At 40.2% G+C, this 19,544-nt stretch overlaps 2 pseudogenes; both read right to left on the reverse strand.

Annotated features, from left to right (window-relative positions):
* LOC129149413 (cyclin-Y-like protein 1) overlaps positions 1-4,990 on the reverse strand; it is a 46,475-nt pseudogene extending 41,485 nt beyond the window's left edge.
* Positions 4,351-4,515, reverse strand: LOC114228501 (U2 spliceosomal RNA; annotated as a pseudogene).
* Positions 4,991-19,544: the final 14,554 nt, after the last annotated feature.

The following is a 19,544-nucleotide window of genomic DNA, read 5'->3' on the forward strand; positions in this document are numbered from 1 at the left end:
ATTTTTGACAAAATGATTTCTTAGCAAGTCACCTGCCATTTTCCACTTCTTGTTCTGGTCATTGTCAATTCTTCACATTGCTAAAATCCTTGAAGTCTGCCTTTAACTTCTTGTCTATTCTTCCCTGTCATATTGACTGCTCATGCTTAGGGTCACTAACTGAAAAAAAAATTAGTATGGACCTAGTTCTTTAAAAAATATATTTTTATTGATTTCAGAGAGGAAGGGAGAGAGATAGAAGCATCAATGATGAGAGAGAAACATTGATCGGCTGCCTCCTGCATGTCCCCCCCCCCCCCCAATTGGGGATCAAGCCCACAACACAGGCATGTGCCCTGACTTGGAATTGAACTGTGACCTCCTGGTTCATAGGTTGATACTCAACCACTGAGCCATGCCGGCAGGGCTAGCTTATTTTAAAAAATTACCTCTATCTCATTTATTTCTTCAAGAACTTAGGTATTTGTTTTTTTCTATTAATTTCAGAGGAGAAGTCTTAACTTAGATTTAAAACCAAAGAGACTACTGCAAAGCAACCCATCTACTAGCAGGAAAAGGGAAAGGCTATCCATGGCCCATTGCTGGTTTTCTGCAGTGGAAGTCTGGGATTGCCTTGAGGTAGAAGAACAGTACAGCCACAAGGAGAGATAGTTGGGGCCAGTTACCTTCCCCCAAGAGAAGTCATTTCTTGGAAGTCTCACTGAGTTATGAGTTTGGGGAACATTCTATACCAACTTCAATATTTATTCATAGGGAATTCTCACAAGTAAGCATATCCACAAATATGACTCAGATAGTGAATATTAACATGTAATTCAGTTTTTATTTAAATATCAGAAAAAAAGTCTGTACATAATAAGCCTTAAGAATGTCATGACTGTGATAGAACCTTGTGGCAGAGTATTCATGTTAATTCGAAAGAATTCAAAGAGGGTGGAAGCAGTAGGCATGCTTGAAAATGGTACCAACTTCTAATTGGGATTTTTCTTTCTTGACACTTCAGACTTTCTCTGGGGAAGAATCCTTGTGAGTGCAATGGAAGTGAGAAAGCCTTTAGTTACCTCTATCCCTTAACTAATAGGTATCAACTCAACCTGGAGAGAAACTCCATGAATGTACTCTATGTGGAAAAGTCATCAGAAGAAACAGACTTTTTTTTTTCCCCAAGAGAAATTACACCAGCGAGAAATGCAATGAATGTAAAGAATGTTGTTATCCTTCACCCCTTAAAATCTATGCTCAATCTCATGCTGGCAAGAAACCATAAAAATGTTTTCAGTATGGGAAAGCTTCATCCTTTAGGACACACTTGGGAACTCACACTGTAGAAAAACTGTAGGAGTATTAACCAGTGTGGGAAATTCTTCAGATCTAGCTCAAGCTGTCACACACCAGAGGGTACACACACTTGGGAGAAACTGTATGAATGCTGTGACTGCAGAAAGGCCTTCACCAGGAGCAGTAACCAGACTGGGGAGAAACTATCTGAGCGGTGATGGCAGTTCCATCCCATGGAACACATGAGAACCCATACTGGGGAGACGCTCTACCAATGCTGTGACTGTGGAAAAACCTTCAATAGGAACTCTAACCTGACTGCCCACAGAAGGGTTCATACAGGGGATCAGATGACTGTGGGAAACTTCAGTAGTCACTCATGCCATAGGAACATGTGAGAACTCACAGTGAAGAGAAGCCCTAGGAATGGAGCATGTGGGAAAGCCCTGTTGATCTCACATGTGAGTATCTTCAGCCTGGGGAAGACTTCTTCTGGGACTTCACCTTTGCACAAGGAAATTCAGAGTGGGAGAGAGAGAAATTTTATAAATGTTGCAAATGTGGGATTGCTTTTTTAAAAAAAAGTTTAATTCTTAAAAAACTTTTTTTGAGGCAGGAATCACCAAGTTTTCTCATGGAGTGCAATTTCTATTGGGCACAAAACTATTACTAGCATTTCCAAACAAAAGGTGTCTCCAGGGCTGGCCTCGCATTAGGAGGGCTGAGTAAAGATTTGTTCTGGTGCTTCTGCAGGAGAAGTTTGGTTCTGACCTCTGCTAGCCTCTCGTTAGTCTCATGTAGTTTATTTGCCAATGACTTTCTACATTCTGTTACTTCTATGTAAAGTTGCTTATATTTTTCCAATTTACCGTCTTGAGTTGTCATGTTGGAGAGTTCAGATTCCAGATCTTTAATTCTGAGGTCAAACTACTTCTTATTGAAGCATTTTGATTCTCTCTTAACTGCTCTGGGGCTTCTTGAGATAATGCTGTGACTTCTGTTTTAACATATTCGTCTGAATTTCCATTTCAATTATATTTGCTTTTAAATCTCCAGGGAAACTCAGCTCTTCATTTTCACATTCATTTAATTTCCTTTTTATAATTTTTAAGGGTTCCTTACATCTGGTCAACTCTTTTTCTAATTCACCATTTTTTCTTCATTTCTTGATGCAAGCTATATTGCAGAGATAAGTTAACTCAATATATTTCAACTGTTCCTTGTCATGCTGAGAATCTGGATGGTTCTAGAAGAGTCAGAGAAGGGGGCAGAGCAGGAAGTCCTGGTGGCCCAGCAGCTCCCTGCGCACGGTGGCTACCGTAGTGCCTTCCACCCCACTGTTTGGGATTGCTTATTTTTCAATCAAGTGTCTTATCCTTAAGTTAGAAATCGCATTAATTTTCAGTCTGTGCTTTTTAATATAAGCATTTAAGGCCATAGATAGCCCTTTAAATACCCCTTTAGCAACATTACATGGTGATAAAAATGATTACTTATTTTTTTTGATACCTCCTTTCCATATTTATAAATGCTCTAGACACTCAGGCACAGAGTAAGAATGGTTTATATTACATTTCCAGCTTTTTTTCTTTTATGAAGTAGGTTTTTAAATTTTAGAAGAAGGAAGAGGGAGAAGGGAAAGAGATAGAAATCTATTGGCCACCTCCTGCACTCCCTCTATTGGGGATCGATCCTACAACTGGGGCATGTGCCCTGACCAGGAATCAAACCAGTGACCTCTTGGTGGATGGGTCGACATTCAACCATTGAATCACACTGATGGAGCTTCAATGTGTTCTCTGATATTTTTAATTTTTTGAGTACTTGATGCCTCAAGCTGTCCCCAGGGAGTTATTGAGTTTGCTAACGTGGAGCCGATACATGGAGGCATTGTTGGCCACTGCATTTTTTGGGTCAATCCTTAAAATTTCTGTGAAGAATCTGTGAGCTTCTGCAAAGTTATTCTGACTGTGATGAAGGAAAGCTCTGTGTTTTTTTCGTTTGTTTGTTTTGTTTTTTAACTATTATCTTCCCCTACAGTCCATCTAGTTTCTGTGTTACTTTCTTCACATCTTGATAATACTTTTCAGCCATTTTTAGGTCTCTAGTATGAAGGAAAATTCAAAGGTTTAATGAGAAGCTTCTGCTTGGGGTGGCCCTAAGTGACATAAATTTGGGTTTAGGCTCATGCTTAAAGTATCCTCTGAAATAACACATAAAGGATGTGTTCCCTTTATCAAATATATCCACCAGCACATAGTCCCAGGGAGTGCACGCCTCACCTGGCTGGCACAGCTGACCTGAAACTGAGGTCTGTCCTTAAGTGGAATAGGTGAACATCCTCCTATCACGGAGGCTAACCGATGTGCCTCTGGTGCTTATTTAGGCCTGAAGTTCTTTCTGCTTCCATTTTCTAAGTAGCAATTAGTATTTCACCTGGACTGTCTCTAACTAACACTTTCTTCTTCAGAAGCAGGCAGTTTGCCATAGAGCACCAAACTTGGCCCAGTTGGGACCTCTGCAGTTTCACAGAGGTGTACTCTGACCTGCCTGCTTACTGAATGTGCTTTTTTCCATGGCCAGGACTAATGGTCAATTTTGAGATGATGATCACCTAGAAATTATGCTTGTTCTTGGAGTGATTAATTCCTGGGATTGTCTGGTGCAGGCGGGACTTCTCCACCAGGCTTTGTTTTGTAGGCAAAATTTATGTCTCCATCTGTAATTATGTCCTTGAGGACCTGGCAGTAGTCCACCTTCCATATAGCCCGATTGTCCCAAAACTTGTAGGCAAGAATAATGGCTCCCAAAAGAATCCTTTTCCAGATAGTGGGACAAACGTCAATCTTGGCATAACTCAAATGCCTTTCCAAGTAAATCAGTCCATTGCACAGTTAGCTGTTAGCTGTGTGGCTCTGAAAACAATATGAAAATATTTTGTATATAAATTTGGGTTTAGGATTATGCTTAAAGTATCCTCTGGAATCATTTCTCGTATGAATGGGTGTGTTCTTTCATCAAACATATCTACTTCCAGCTCTGTTCTTTTCTGTTCTTCTTTTTTGTTCCTGAGGGCATTGCACCATTCCTGGCCAGGTGGATGCACGGCATGGATGGAACAAGCTCCGATTCCATATCTCTCCTCCCAAAATCCATTCAGATAGAGAATGGGTCAGATGTTAAACTGATAAGAACAGATATCTATGCTTTATCTTAGGCAAAAGGCCAAAAAACAATCTATCTCTGTTTTTTATGAGGAAATATATTTCTAAGGCCACACATTGGACTATGGTTCTAAAATTAGGCTGGCTGATTGTGCTGTCATGTAGGAATATTGTTGAGCATGAGTTAGCTATACTTTTTAGTAAGGCACACTGGAAATACATGATTTAGGTAGTTCCTCTTTTCTTGCTCATCCATTTCAGATTTGTTCAGAAAAATTGTGCTTGCCTTTGGGTGGTCAGAAGGGTTTGATTCTAAAGGTAACTCTTTGGGCATCTCCTGGTTGCTAAGGTGCTTCACATAGTAGCCCTGGAAGGCTCCCAAACTCAACTTGGCAGGCTCCAGGGCATCTGGGGCTGAGTGAACTGCCACTGAGTCCTGGTCTCCACCTCATAGACCTCAGACTCATTGTCGGGCTTCACTACTCGGAGTGTGGACCCAGATTGGGGCTGGCATTGGACTTCAGACAACAAGTCAGTTTGTTTCCCATGAGGTGCCTCTGCTCCTCTCTGCTGTCACGACCTTCGCTCAGCAGTTTCCCTCTCTCCCAACAATGGCAAAACTCTGTGCTGCACAGGGACCCTTGAACTGTGGGTCCTGGTCAGGGATTAAGGCCCAGCTGTACCCCTCTGCAACGCTGCTGCTGTTTCCCTTGAGTTGACTAGTCTGTAGTTAATTATTTTTTCATTAATCCTCACCCGAGGATATTTTTCACCTGAGAGTATTTTTCCATTGATATTTAGAGAGAGTAGAAGGGATAGAGTGGTGGGGGTGGGGAGAGAGAAACATCTATGTGAGAGACACATCAATTGGTTGCCTCCTGCATGAGCCCCTAGCGGGCCGGGGATCAAACCTGCAAACCAGGTATATGCCATTGACCAATCAGGAATTGAACCCACGACCCTTTGGTGGGTGGGCCAACACTCTAACCATTGAGCACCACTGGCCAGGGCTGTGCTCTTTATTTCTTCATATGCATTTAATAGTAAGCTTGCAGAGGTCCACAAAATATCATTCTGGTATACCTGGAATTTAATTGAATCAGTACTGGTAGAGTCAACATCTTTATGTTATTAAATCTTTTAGGCCATCAACTCAGTATCTACATTTATTTAAGCATTCTTTAATGTACCTCAGTAAAGTTTTATATATTTTTATATGAAGGTTTGGCACATTTATTGTCAGATATCTTCCTAGGCATGCCATATTCATGTATTTCCTAAAATTATTTTCTAAATGCTATACAACTGAACAATGTGGATGTTAGAGGCACTGACACCCATCTTGCACAGTTAAAAATCTAGGTCAAGATTGCCTGATATACTTCTTATAACTTTGAACTCTTCAAAAACTTAACTCCAGTTGTACCTCAGCATCTGGAGGAGATTGGTTCCAGGACCCCCACTAGATACCAAAATCTATAGATGCGTAAGTCCCTTCTATAAATTGGCAAAGATTAATGCATACAGTTGGCCCATGGATTGAAAATGGTGTTTTGGTTGAATATGCAGATGTGAAATGGGGATATAGAGGGCTGACTATATATTTATTTAAAAATTACTAAAATGTTCAAACTCAGAAGCACATAATACAACAGTGGGTTTCCAGAGGTTGGGCATTTGGAGAGTTATTGTTCAATGGGTATTAAGTTTAGTTATGTTAGATGAGTAAATTCTAGAGCTCTGCTGTACAACATAGTGCCTATAGTTTATAGAATTGTCCATTGCAAAATTTAAGAGGGTAAATCTCATGTTAAGTGGCATTCTCCCCCACACACAAAAGAGACATGAGGAAACTTTGGGAGGTGTTGGATATGTCTATTACCTTGATTATGGTAATAGTTTCATGAGTGTTTTCATATGTCCAAACCCATCAAATTGTATACCCTAAATATTTGCAATTTTTTGTATATTATATTTCAATAAAGTTATCTTTAAAAATATTTGTGTGTAAGTGGACTCATGCAATTCAACTGTATATTAAAATGTAATTTCCTTTGTATACATATATTCTTTTTTTCTTTAAAATTTTTTATTGTTTAAAGTATTACATATAGTAGTACATATATCTCCTTTTTCCCCCCCAATGACCTTCCCCAGCCTCCCCAGCCCCCTGTCGCGTGCCCTCATCCCACACCACCAGTGTCTTGTGTCCATTGGTGTGCTTATATGCATGCATACAAGTCCTTTGGTTGATCTCTTTCCCCCCTTCCCCAACACTCCCCAGCCTTCCCGCTGTAATTTGACAGTCTGTTCGGTGCTTTACTACCTCTGTATCTATCTTTTTGTTCATCAGGTTATAATGTTCTTTGTTTTCCATAAACGAGTGAGATCATGTGGTATTTTTCTTTCATTGCCTGGCTTATTTCACTTAACATAATGCTCTCCAGGTCCATCCATGCTGCTGCAAATGGTAAAAGTTCCTTCTTTTTTATAGCAGTGTAGTATTCCATTGTGTAGATGTACCATAGTTTTCTAATCCACTCATCTGCTGATGGGCACTTAGGCTGTTTCCAAATCTTAGCTATGGTGAATTGTGCTGCTATAAACATAGGGGTGCATATATCCTTTCTGATTGGTGTTTCTACTTTCTTGGAATTTATTCCTAGAAGTGGGATTACTGGGTCAAATGGGAGTTCCATTTTTGAGGAAACTCCATACCATTCTCCACAGTGGCTGCACCAGTCTGCATTCCCACCAGCAGTGCACGAGGGTTTCTTTTTCTCTGCATCCTTGACAGCACTTGTCGTTTGTTGATTTGTTGATGATAGCCATTCTGACAGGTATGAGATGGTACTGCATTGTCATTTTGATTTGCATCTCTCGGATAATTAGTGACTTTGAGCATGTTTTCATATGTCTCTTGGTCTTCTGTCTTCTTTTGAAAATATTCTATTTAGGTCCTTTGCCCATTTTTTTTATTGGATGATTTATCTTCTTTTATTAAGTTGTGTAAGATCCCTGTAAATGTTGGAGATTAAACCTTTATCAGTGATAACATTTGCAAATATGTTCTCCCATACAGTGGGCTTTCTAGTTGTTTTGTTGATGGTTTCTTTTGCTGTGCAAAAGCTTTTTATTTTGATGTAGTCCCATTTGTTTATTTTCTCTTTAGTTTCCATTGTCCTAGGAGAGGTATTGAAGAATTTGCTTAGGCATATGTCTGAGATTTCTCTGCCTGTGGATTCCTCTAGTATTTTTATGGTTTCTTGTCTTATGTTTAAGTCCTTTATCCATTTTGAGTTTATTTTGTGTTTGGTGTAAGTTGATGGTCTAGTTTCATTTTTTTTTTTGCATGTATCTGTCCAATTTTCCCAACACCATTTATTGAAGAGACTGTCTTGATTCCACCGTATGTTCATGCCTCCTTTGTCAAATATTAATTGAGCATAGTGGTTTGGGTCGATATCTGGGTTCTCTATTCTATTTCATTGGTCTATATGCCTGTTCTTGTGCCAGTACCAGGCTGTTTTGAGAACAGTGGCTTTGTAATACAGCTTGAAATCTGGTATTGAGATCCCACCTACTTTATTCTTCTTTCTCAGGATTGCTGTGGCTATTCTGGGTCTTTTTTTATTCCAGATGAATTTTTGGAGAGTTCTTTCTAGGTCTGTGAAATATGCTATTGGTATTTTAATGGGGAGTGCATTGAATCTGTAGATTGCTTTGGGTAGTATGGACATTTTAATGATGTTGATTCTACCAATCCATGAACACGGTATGTTCTTCCATCTGTTTACATCTTCCTCTATCTCTTTTTTCAGTGTCTTGTAGTTTTCTGTGTATAGGTCTTTTACCTCATTAGTTAAGTTTATTACTAGATATCTTAATTTTTTTTTGGTGCGATGGTAAATGGGATTGCTTTTTTAGTCTCTCTTTTTGTAAGTTCACTATTGGTGTATAGAAATGCCATAGATTTCTTGGCATTAATATTGTATTCAGCTACATTGCCGAATTCATTTATGAAGTCTAATAGTTTTTTGATGGAGTCTTTCATTTTTTTTTAATGTACAATTCATGTCATCTGCAAATAAGGACAGCTGAAACTGGTTTGGCTCAGTGGATGGAGCGTCGGTCTGCGGACTGAAAGGTCCCAGGTTCGATTCCGGTCAAGGGCATGTACATTGGTTGCGGGCACATCCCCGGTGGGGGGTGTGCAGGAGGCAGCTGGTTGATGTTTCTCTCTCATCGATGTTTCTAGCTCTCTATCTCTCTCCCTTTCTCTCTGTAAAAAATCAATAAAATATATTTTTTAAAAAAAAGGACAGCTTTACTTCTTCTTTTCCAATTTGGATGCCTTTATTTCTTCTTCTTGTCTAATTGCAATGGCTAATACTTCCAATACTATGTCGAACAGGAATGGTGAGAGTGGGCATCCCTGTCTTGTTCCTGTTCTTAGGGGAAGTGGTTTTAGTTTTTGCCCATTGAGTATGTGTTGGCTGTGGGTTTATCATATATGACTTTTATTATGTTGAGTTATGACCCTTATATTCCCACCTTGCTGAGAGTTTTTATCAGGAAAGGATGTTGTATTTTGTCAAATGCTTTTTCTGCATCAATTTATATGACTATGTGATTTTTATATCTCAATTTGTTTATGTGATGTATCAGGTTTATTGATTTGCGGATATTGTACCATCCTTGCATCCCTGGGGTAAATCCTACTTGGTCATGGTGTATGATCTTTCTGATGTACTGCTGGATCCAATTTGCTAGAATTTTGTTGAAGATTTTGGCATCTATGTTCATGAGGGATATTGGCCTGTAATTCTCTTTCATTGTGTTGTCTTTCTCTGGTTTTGGTATTAGGGTGATGCTGGCTTCATAGAAGAGCTTGGAAGTGTTCCTTCCTCTTGAATTTTTTGAAATAGTATGAGGAGGATAGGTTTAATTCTTCATTGAATGTTTGGTAAAACTCCCCTGTGAAGCCATCTTGCCCCTGCCTTTTGTTTGCTGAAAGCCTTTTGATGACTGCTTCAATTTCTTCCATAGTTATTGGCCTATTGAGGAGTTTAGATTCTTCCTGATTGAGTTTTGGGAGGTTGTATCTTTCTAGGAATGTGTCCATTTCCTCCAGTTTTTCCAGTTTATTGGAATAGAGTTGTTCATAGTATTTTTTAACAATCCTTTGTATTTCGGTGGGGTCTGTTGTTATTTCTCCTCTTCCATTTCTGATTTTGTTTATTTGGGTCCTCTCTCTTTGCTTCTTGGTGAGCCTGGCTAGAGGTTCATCAATCTTGTTTATCCTTTCAAAGAACCAGATCTTGGTTTTGTTGATTTTTTTGTATTGTCTTTTTGGTCTCTATGTCGTTTTTCTCCGCTCTGATCTTTATTATTTCCTTTCTTCTGCTCACCTCAGCTTTTCTTGTTGCTCTTTTTCTAACTCGTTGAGTTGTAGAGTTATTTAATTTATTACCATTGTTTCTTGTTTTTTGCAGTAGGCTTGTAGAGCTATGAACTTCCCTCTCAAGACTGCTTTTGCTTTGTCCCATAGATTTTGGATTGGTGTGTTTTCATTGTCATTTGTTGCTATGATGTTTTTTATTTATTCTTTGATCTCTCTGGTAACCCAGTCATTGTTTAATAGCATGCTATTTTGTCTCCATGTGTTTGATTTTTTTGGATTGTTTTTATTGTAGTTTATTTCCAGTTTTATGCCACTGTGATCTGAGAAGATGCTTGATATGATTTCTATCTTCTTGAATTTGAAGAGACTTTGCCTGTGACCCAATGTATGGTCTATCTTTGAAAATGACCCATGTGCACTTGAGAAGAATGTGTATTCTGTGGCTTTGGGGTGAAATGTTCTGAAGATGTCAATTAATTCCTTCTGGCCTAGTGAGTCATTTAGGATCGATGTTTCTTTGTTGATTTTTTGTTTAGAGGATTTGTCCAGTGGTGATAGTGGTGTATTAAAGTCTCCTACTATGATTGTATTGCTGTTTATCTCTCCCTTGATATCCTCCAGGAGTTTTTTTTTTATGTATTTGGGTGCTCCAGTATTGGGTGCATATATGTTTACCAGAGTTATTTCTTCTTGTTGGATTGCTCCCTTTAGTATTATGAAGTGGCTTTCCTTATCTCCTGTTATGTCCTTCACTTTGAGATCTAATTTGTCAGATATAAGTATTGCTACTTATATCTAACAAATTAGCTTTTTTTTCATTTCCAGCTTTTTTTTCATTTCCATTCGCCTGGAAAACCTTTTTCCATCCCTTCACCCTCAGTCTTTGTGCGTCTTTTTTTCTGAGGTGGGTTTCTTGTAGACAGCAGATATATGGGTCATGTTTTCTTATCCAATCTGTTACTTTATGTATTTTGATTGGGGCATTTAATCCATTTACATTTAAAGTTATTATTGATAGGTACTTATTAGTCGCCATTTTCATTCTTTGCCCCTGTGTTCCTTCTTCGCTTCCTATTTCTGTTTCTTTCTTTCTTTTTTTTTTTTTTTTTACAGCAGACCCTTTAGCATTTTTTGCATTGCTGGTTTGGTGGTAATAAACTCCCTTAGTCCCTTTTTGTCTGTGAAGCTCCTGATTTCACCCTCAATTTTGATTGATAGCCTTGCTGGATACAGTATTCTTGAATTCAGACCCTTCCTTTGCATGACTTTGTATATTTCATTCCATTCCCTTCTGGCCTGATGTGTTTCTGTTGCGAAATCAGTTACTAGCCTGATAGGGGATCCTTTGTAGGTAACTTTCTCTTTCTCTCTGGCTGCTTTCAATATTCTTACTTTGTTGTTGGTGTTTGCCAATTTAATTATAATGTGCCTTGGCATCGGTCTTTTGGGGTTCATTTTGCTTGGGACTCTGTGAGCTTCTTGGATTTGTGTGGGGTTTTTCTTCCCTATATCAGGGAAGTTTTCTGTCATTATTTCTTCAAACTGGTTTTCTATTCCTTGCTCAGTTTCCTCTCCTTCTGGCACCCCTATTATGTGGATGTTGTTTTGTTTTGTGTTGTCCTAAAGTTCCCTTAGGCTCTCCTCCTGCTTTTTAATTTTTTTTTCTAGAAGCTGCTCTATTTGGGTATTTTTTTCCATCTTGTCTTCTAACTCACTGATGTGGTCCTCTGCTTCTTCTAGTCTACTCATGATGCTTTCTATTGAGTTCTTTACAGCAGCGATGTTATTTTTCATTTCTTTTTGGTTCTTCTTCATTTCCTCTTGGTTCTTACACATATTGTCGAATTTGTCTTCTATTCTTTTCATCCACCTTATGACCATTTCTCTGAATTCTTTCTCTGACAGGTTGCTTGCCTCCATTTTGTTTACTTCCTTTTCTGGTGATGCCTGCTTTTCTTTCATATGCAGGCTGTTTCTTTGTCTTCCCATGATCTCTCTTCTCTGCATGTCTGGTTATGTAGTTCTCTCTCTCCTTATCCCAGGTGAAATCTGACCTTTCTGTGGTGGAGTGTAGAGTTCCTCTGAATCCACTTGCTTGGGCCACTAGGGGACCGATGTTCTTGGGTTTGCAGCTGTTTGGTGGGTTCCGTAGTTATAGATTTTTAGGCTCCCGATAACATCCACTTTCCCCTTCAAGATGGCGTGGTTTCCGCATCTGATCTGGCTGCTCTGGGAGGGAACCCGGCAGCAGTGGGGGCTGCCTGGTCAGGGGAGCCCTGTCCGACAGTCCCCCACAGTCTCCTGGAGTATAGCTGTCCTTCAACTCACCAACAAACACTCCCCATGCAACCACACACACTTCCTTTTTTTTCTCACTCACACACTATCTTGCAGTCTGCCTTCCCTTCGGCAGCCATCTTCTTTCTCCTGTATACATATATTCTTTTTGAAAAATATATTTTTAATTAATTTCAGAGAGGAAGGAAGGGAGAGACAGAAAATATCAATGATGAGAGAGAACCATTGATTGGCTGCCTCCTACACTCCTCACACTGGGGATTGAGCCCACAATCTGGGCATGTGTCCCACTTGGGAATTGAACTGTGACCTCCTGGTTCATAGATCAATGCTCAACCACTGAGCCACAAATTGGACAACCCAGAAGAAAAGCTTAAATTCTTAGAAACATACAGCCTACCAAGACTGAATCATGAAGAAATAGAAATTCTGAACAGATCAATAATATGCAGATTGAATGAGTAATCAAAAACCTTTCAACAGCCTGGCTGGTATGGCTCAGTTGTTGAACATTGACCCATGAACCAGGAGGTCATGGTATGATTCCAGTCAGAGCACATGCCCGGGATGCAGGTTTGACCCCTGATAGGGGGTTTGCAGGAAGCTGCCAATCAATGATGCTCATCATTGATGTTTTTATCTCTTCTCTCCCCTCCTTTCTGAAATCAATAAAAGTATATTAAAAACAAAGCAAAAAGAAAAAAAAAAATCTCCCAACAAAGAAAAGCTCAGAACCAGATGGCTTCACAGGTGAACTCTACCAAACATTTAAAGAATTTACAGTAGACCTTCTCAAACTCTCAAGAATTAAAGAGGAAAGAACACTTCCAAATTGATACTATGAAGCTAGAATTATCCAGATACCAAAGTGAAACAGCACATAGTAGCAGAGGTGAAAGTGCAATTTCTCCAGCAGGCAATGGTGTCTCCCAAACCTATGACATCTAGTGAGTCCAGTTAGTAAACCAAGAGCAGCCCAGTAGCATCTTTCTCATTTGGGGCCAAACAATCCTGCTCACTCTCCCAGTTATTTTTATTTTTTTGTTAATCCTCACTGGAGGATATTTTTCCATTGATTATGACGAGAGAGAGAGAGAGAGAGAGAGAGAGAGAGAGAGAGGAAGAGAGGGAGGGGGGAGACAGAGAGGGAGACAGATGTGAGAGAGACAAATGGATTGGTTTCCTCACACATGTGCCTGAACCAGGGCAGGGATGGAACCTGCAACCCAGATATCTTCCAGGGCTGTTCTTTATTTTAATTACTTTGGGTGAGGTATGGTGAAGCCAGTTTCAGATCAAGAGAGAAACCAGAGCTCGGCCAGTGTGGCTCAGTTGGTTAAATATCGTCCATGAACTCTTGTTCAATTCCTGGTCAGGGCACATGCCCTGGCTGTGGGCTCCATCCCCAGTGGAGGGCATGCAGGTGGCAGCCAATTGATGATTCTCATCATTGATGTTACTATCTTTCTCTCCCTCTCCCTTCTTTTCTCTGAAATCAATAAAAACATACTTAAAAAAAAATCATAGGCAACAAAATAAGATAAACTAAACCTTATTAAAATCACACACTTTTGTGCATCACAAGACAATAGAGTGAAAATACAACTCACAAAATGGGAGAAATATTTGCAAATCATATATCTGATAAGGTATTAATATCCAGAATCTCTATGGGACTCTCAGAACTCAACAACAAAACCCAATTAAAAAATGGGCCAAGGACTTGAATACAGTAGGCATTTCTTCAAAGAAGATATACAGATGGCCAATAACATGCAAAGATGTTCATCACTATTCATTAGGGAAATGCAAATAAAAACCACAATGAGGTGTCACTTCACATTTAGTAGGATAGCTATTATCCAAAAGACAGAAAATAACACATGCCAGTGAGGATGTGAAGAAGCTGGAACTCTTGTACATCGTTGGTGGGAATGTGAAATGGTGTGACTACTGTGGAAAACTCTTCTTCAAACAATTACGCAGAGAATTAGCATATTTCATAATTCAGCAATTCTACTTCTGGGTATGTATCTAAAACTGAGAGCAGGGACTCAAATAGATATTTCCCCCTCCTTTGTATGGAGGGCCAAGATCACAATGAGGGAGCTGCTCTAGAAACTCCAGCCCAGAAGCATGTCATCTAGGAATGGCTTAGCACCAGGTTCCCACCAACGTGTGTTGCGTGACGGGAGAGGGGGCAGCCCCCTCAATAGACATTTGCACACCAATGTGCACGGCAGAATTATTCATAGTAGTCCACCAGTGCCAGACTCACAATTTTGCACATTTGTTTTAAACATAGCCAAACCATGAATATTTCATAGCATTCATCACAATGGCCATAAAGTGGAAACAACCCAAATGACCATCAACTGATATTAGCACATAAAAGTAATAAAATACTGATTCACACTACAACATTGATGAACCATGAAAAATTTATGCTATGTGACAGAACCAGTCAATGAAGGCCAAGTAGTATTTTTTTCCTTTAACTTATATGAACTGCTCAGAATAAACAAATCCATAGAGATAATAGATTAGTGGCAGTTTAGGGCTCAGATGAGGAGTTTTATTTTTGTCTTATCTATAATAATAAAAGGGTAATATGCTAATTAGACTGGACGTCCTTCTGGACATCCTTCAGGATGACCTTCTGGATGAGGCCGGGTGCCAGAGGGAAGCTGGTGCTGGCAGCCGAGGGAAGGAAGGCCTACTCTTGCACAATTTTGTGCATTGGGCCTCTAGTGTGTTAATATTCTTTGGTAATCTCACAGAGGCAGAAAACGTTACAAATGTTAGAATATAGGAAGAACTTTGTGTGAGTGTGTGTGTGTTGGCTTTCAACCTTTAGTAACATGATAATTCACACTGGAGAGAAATTGTGATTGTTTGGTACATGGGAAATAGTGTATCTATTTTACACTACATGTGAGAATGTATCCTGGAAAGAAGCTACATGAATATGAAAGTGTAGGAATGTTTTTTGGTACATACATATCCCTTTAGAGACTTGTAAAATACTCCTTGGAGGGATAAGCTATGAATGTGAGGAATTTTAGAAAGCTCTCAGGTACCATTCTTATTGTACACAGAAGAAATCTTCCTGGAGGAGAAGTTGAAATAAATGACATAAAAATGAGATTGCCGCTAGGCTGGTGTGGCTCAGTGGTTGAGCGTTGACTTATGAATCAGGAGGTCATGGTTCGATTCCAGGTAAGGGCACATACCCAGGTTGCGGGCTCGATCTTCAGTTTGGGGCGTGCAAGAAGCAGCTGATCAATGATTCTCATTATTGATGTTTTTATCTCGCTCTCTCTCTCCCTTCCTCTCTGAAATCAATAAAAATCTATTTAAAAAGAAAATGAGATTGTCTTTTTGTGTTTGATTCTCAAGGAAAGCACCCAGTCCCTTAATTCTCTGGTGGTTTTGTATTATAAAGTTTAATTGCTTTTAAAAAACACTCTTAAATAGAATGACTACTATATTATACTCATTTTGTATACTGTAATGGTGTTTTCATTATGCTTTAACTTTTAGGGACTTCCTCATTTATAGTATTCTTCATTGAACTATGAAATATTTGGACATTTAATTAGTGATATAGGGGCATTTTATAATTTTTTGGGGGTACTTCTTTCTAATGTATTTGCAAGTGAGTCATAAAATGCACTATCTATGACATTCTTTTTTGTTTTTAGGAAAAATATCTCTGGCTTTGAATGGCAATTAGTATCTAGTTGTCTCTTCACTATTTCTTGTCCTTTGGTACCTTATAAATAGAATCCAGATTATCTCTAGGCAGTTACAAAAATTCTACTTCTCAGGTTTTCTTGGATTTATAGGAGTCTGTATTTCATAGTTATGGCTAATGAGAAGTAGGCAGAAGTCATTAGTGTGGATCCTGGAGGAGCTGTTAAAAAGGGAACCATCTCATACAGCTATTTGTCCTTAATTATTGCCCTTCACCCAACTCCACCCTACTGTGAAATCAGATACATTCTGGAGTTTGGATGGTAAATTTTGGGCTATAGGGACAGAAACCACAGACAAATTGGCTTGGTTAAAAAACACAGGGTCACTTTCCCTGCATTGGTATCATTGCTTAAGCTATTGGACTGCCTGTTTCTAGACTTCTTGGCACATGAGAAAAACCAGCTCCTTATCAGGCTGAGCACTCACATTTGAGAGTCATCGGTGTATAGAGGGCACTTAAAACCATTAGATGATTTCACTTGAGGATTGCAAGCCCCAGGAAAATTCTAATTTTAGCAGTTGGGGTCATGGGAGGAAGTAGCAAATGGATTGAGAAGTAGTGGCCTGTGAAATAGGAATAGAATTAAGGTTGGTGCCCATGACTGGGATTTTAAAAAATATATATATTTTATTGATTTTTGACAGAGAGGAAGGAAGAGGGATAGAGAGCTAGAAACATCGGATGAGAGAGAGACATCGACCAGCTGCCTCCTGCACACCCCCCACCGGGGGATGTGCCCGCAACCAATGTACATGCCCTCGACCGGAATCGAACCCGGGACCTTCCAGTCCACAGACCGACGCTCCATCCACTGAGCCAAACCGGCCTCGGTGACTGGGATTTTATTATGAATGTCATTGGGGACATTTTCAAAAGCTAACTGTGTGGAACAGAGTGTGAAAAGCTAAAGTCTTTACCCCAATATTCTAGCTTTACATTGAGTATTAGATGTCTACTGCTGCTTTAATAAATTTCTGCAAAGTTAATGACACAAAAGAAGAAAATTTAATATCTTACAATTTTGGACATCAGAAGTCCAAAAAAGGTCTCACTGAGCTAAAATCAGGATGTCAGTAGGACTATGCTTAGGGGCAACTGCTTGCTTGCTTTTTCCAGCTCCTTGATCCCTCTTGTCTCATTCATTCTTCTATCATCAAAGCCAGCAACATCCATCAAAGTCCTTCCCATACTGCCACGTCAACCTTCTTCTACTTTTAAGGACCCTTGAAACTGCATTGGGCCCAGCTACATAATCCAGGATACTCTCCCTATTTTAAAGTCAGCTGTTGTACGAGCTTAATTTCCCTTTGCCATGTAAACTGGTATTGTTTTAAGGGTTCCTGGGATTTGTCTTAATCAGGTATGATAAAGCAAGCACACCTGGAAATGACTGTCACGAAGGAGGAAGTTTATCATAAGGTTTCCTAGAAACAGGAGGCACAGCAGGCCATGCAGTGGGGTCTACGTAGGGGAGCAGTGGGGCTGGTCCGGAGGCAGTGTGAGCAAGGAAGGGCAGGTGGCCATGGAAGGAATAGGTGAGGCGGGTTAAGCAGGTTTAGGATTCTCTATCTAGTTCAAGTAATTTCAACAGGCTCTTGGGCACAGGGGCTGTCCCTGGATGGTCCCTGACTCTGGGGTGATTAATGCAGGTTGATGCTTGAAGTTTGAGAGCCCCGAAAAGGAGGGGGCTTGGGTTATTGGCTCTGGATTGGTTGGTTTGCACGGTAAAGGGGTGTTCTTGGGTGAGTTTTCTGTAACTGTCTCTAAGAGTTGGTTAATCCTCCAATGTAAGCAAGGTCACCAATTTGTCAAAGCATCAGAATACGGAAAATTAAAGATGTGGTTAATACACATTTTTTTTAAATTAATCTTTATTGTTCAGATTACAATTGTTTCTCCTTTTTCCCCCCATATCTCCCCACCACCCAGTTCCCACCCCCCTCTGCCCTTACCTCCCCCCTGCTGTCCTTAGCCATAGGTGTATGATTTTTGTCCAGTCTCTTCCTGCACCCCCCACACAGACACCTCTTTCCCCCTGAGAATTATCAATCCACTCCCATTCTATGCCTCTGATTCTATTAAGTACACCAGTTTATTCTGTTCCTCAGATTTTTAATTCACTTGACTTTTAGATTCACTTGTTGATAGATATGTATTTGTTGTTCATAATTTTTATCTTTCTTCTTCTTCTTCCTCTTCTTAAAGAATACCTTTCAGCATTTCATATAATACTGGTTTGGTGGTGATGAACTCCTTTAGCTTTTTCTTATCTGTGAAGCTCTTTATCTGACCTTCAATTCTGAATGATAACTTTGCTGGGTAGAGTAGTCTTGGGTGCAGGTTCCTGCTATTCATCACTTTGAATATTTCTTGCCACTCCCGTCTGGCCTGCATGGTTTCTGTTGAGAAATTAGCTGATAATCGTATGGGAGCTCCCTTGTAGGTAACTAACTGTTTTTCTCTTGCTGCTTGTAAGATTCTCTTTGTCTTTTGCTCTTGGCATTTTAATTATGATGTGTCTTGGTGTGGTCCTCTTTGGATTCCTTTTGTTTGGGGTTCTGTGCGCTTCCTGGACTTGTAAATCTACTTCTTTCATCAGGTGGGGGAAGTTTTCTGTCATTATTTCTTCAAATAGGTTTTCAGCATCTTGCTCTCTCTCTTCTTCTGGCACCCCCATAATTTGATGTTGGTACGCTTGAAGTTGTCCCAGAGGCTTCTTACACTATCTTCAACTTTCTGAATTCTCTTCTCTTCATGCTTCTCTGGAGGAGTGTCCTTGGCCTCTTTGTATTCCAAATCTTTGAGTTGATTCTTGCAATCCTCTAGTCTGCTGTTGGGTCTCTGTATAATATTTTTTATCTCAGTCAGTGTATGTTTAATTTCTAGTTGGTCCTTTTTCATATCCTCGAGGGTCTCATTAAATTTATCGGCCTTTTCTAGGAAATTCTTGAAAAACCTTATAACCGTGGTTTTGAACTCTATGTCCAGTCGCTTGTTCTCCTCCATTTCTTTGGTTTGTGATCTGTTTCCTTGCATCCTCATTTTCTCTGCTTCCCTGAATTGGTAGGGTAGCTTAGTGTACTAGGTGTCCTATTGGTTCAATGGGTCAGCCTCCCAGTTACTTGAGGTGGACACTCTTGGTGTACCCTTGTGTACTGTGTGTCTCCCAGCAGGAGCTAGAGCAAGAACTAGTTTTCTCCTCCTTTGCTTGGGCGGTTTTGGAGCAGTCTGACTGGAGCTGCAGTTAATTTGGTTAAGCTTCCACAGAACAGGCCATTTATATGCAAAAGCCGCTGTGTGGAGCCTGGGCGGGTTTGTAGAATGTGCGGGGCGGGGTCTCAGGGCAGGGCGGGGTCTCAGGGTGTCACTAGGCTAGGGCGTGGCCAACGGCGATGGCTGGCGTCAGCCGTCTCTGCCTTTCCACGTTTCCAAGTCCCTGCGCCCCGCGCTCCAGCGCAGTAAACACTGATTGCTGGGCGCACCTCTGCAAAAAAGTCACTCTCACTTTCCCACCCGATGGCCGAGAGTCCAGCTTCTCCCCGTAGGTGTCTGGGTCCCCCGCGTGTCCCCAGAAACTGGATTTCAGAGCGATCGGGAGCTTGTCTCCCTGTGGGTTGAAGAAAAGCTGCGCACCCAGTCG

Source organism: Eptesicus fuscus, chromosome 6 (genome assembly GCF_027574615.1).
Source record: "Eptesicus fuscus isolate TK198812 chromosome 6, DD_ASM_mEF_20220401, whole genome shotgun sequence".
Classification (NCBI taxonomy): domain Eukaryota; kingdom Metazoa; phylum Chordata; class Mammalia; order Chiroptera; family Vespertilionidae; genus Eptesicus; species Eptesicus fuscus.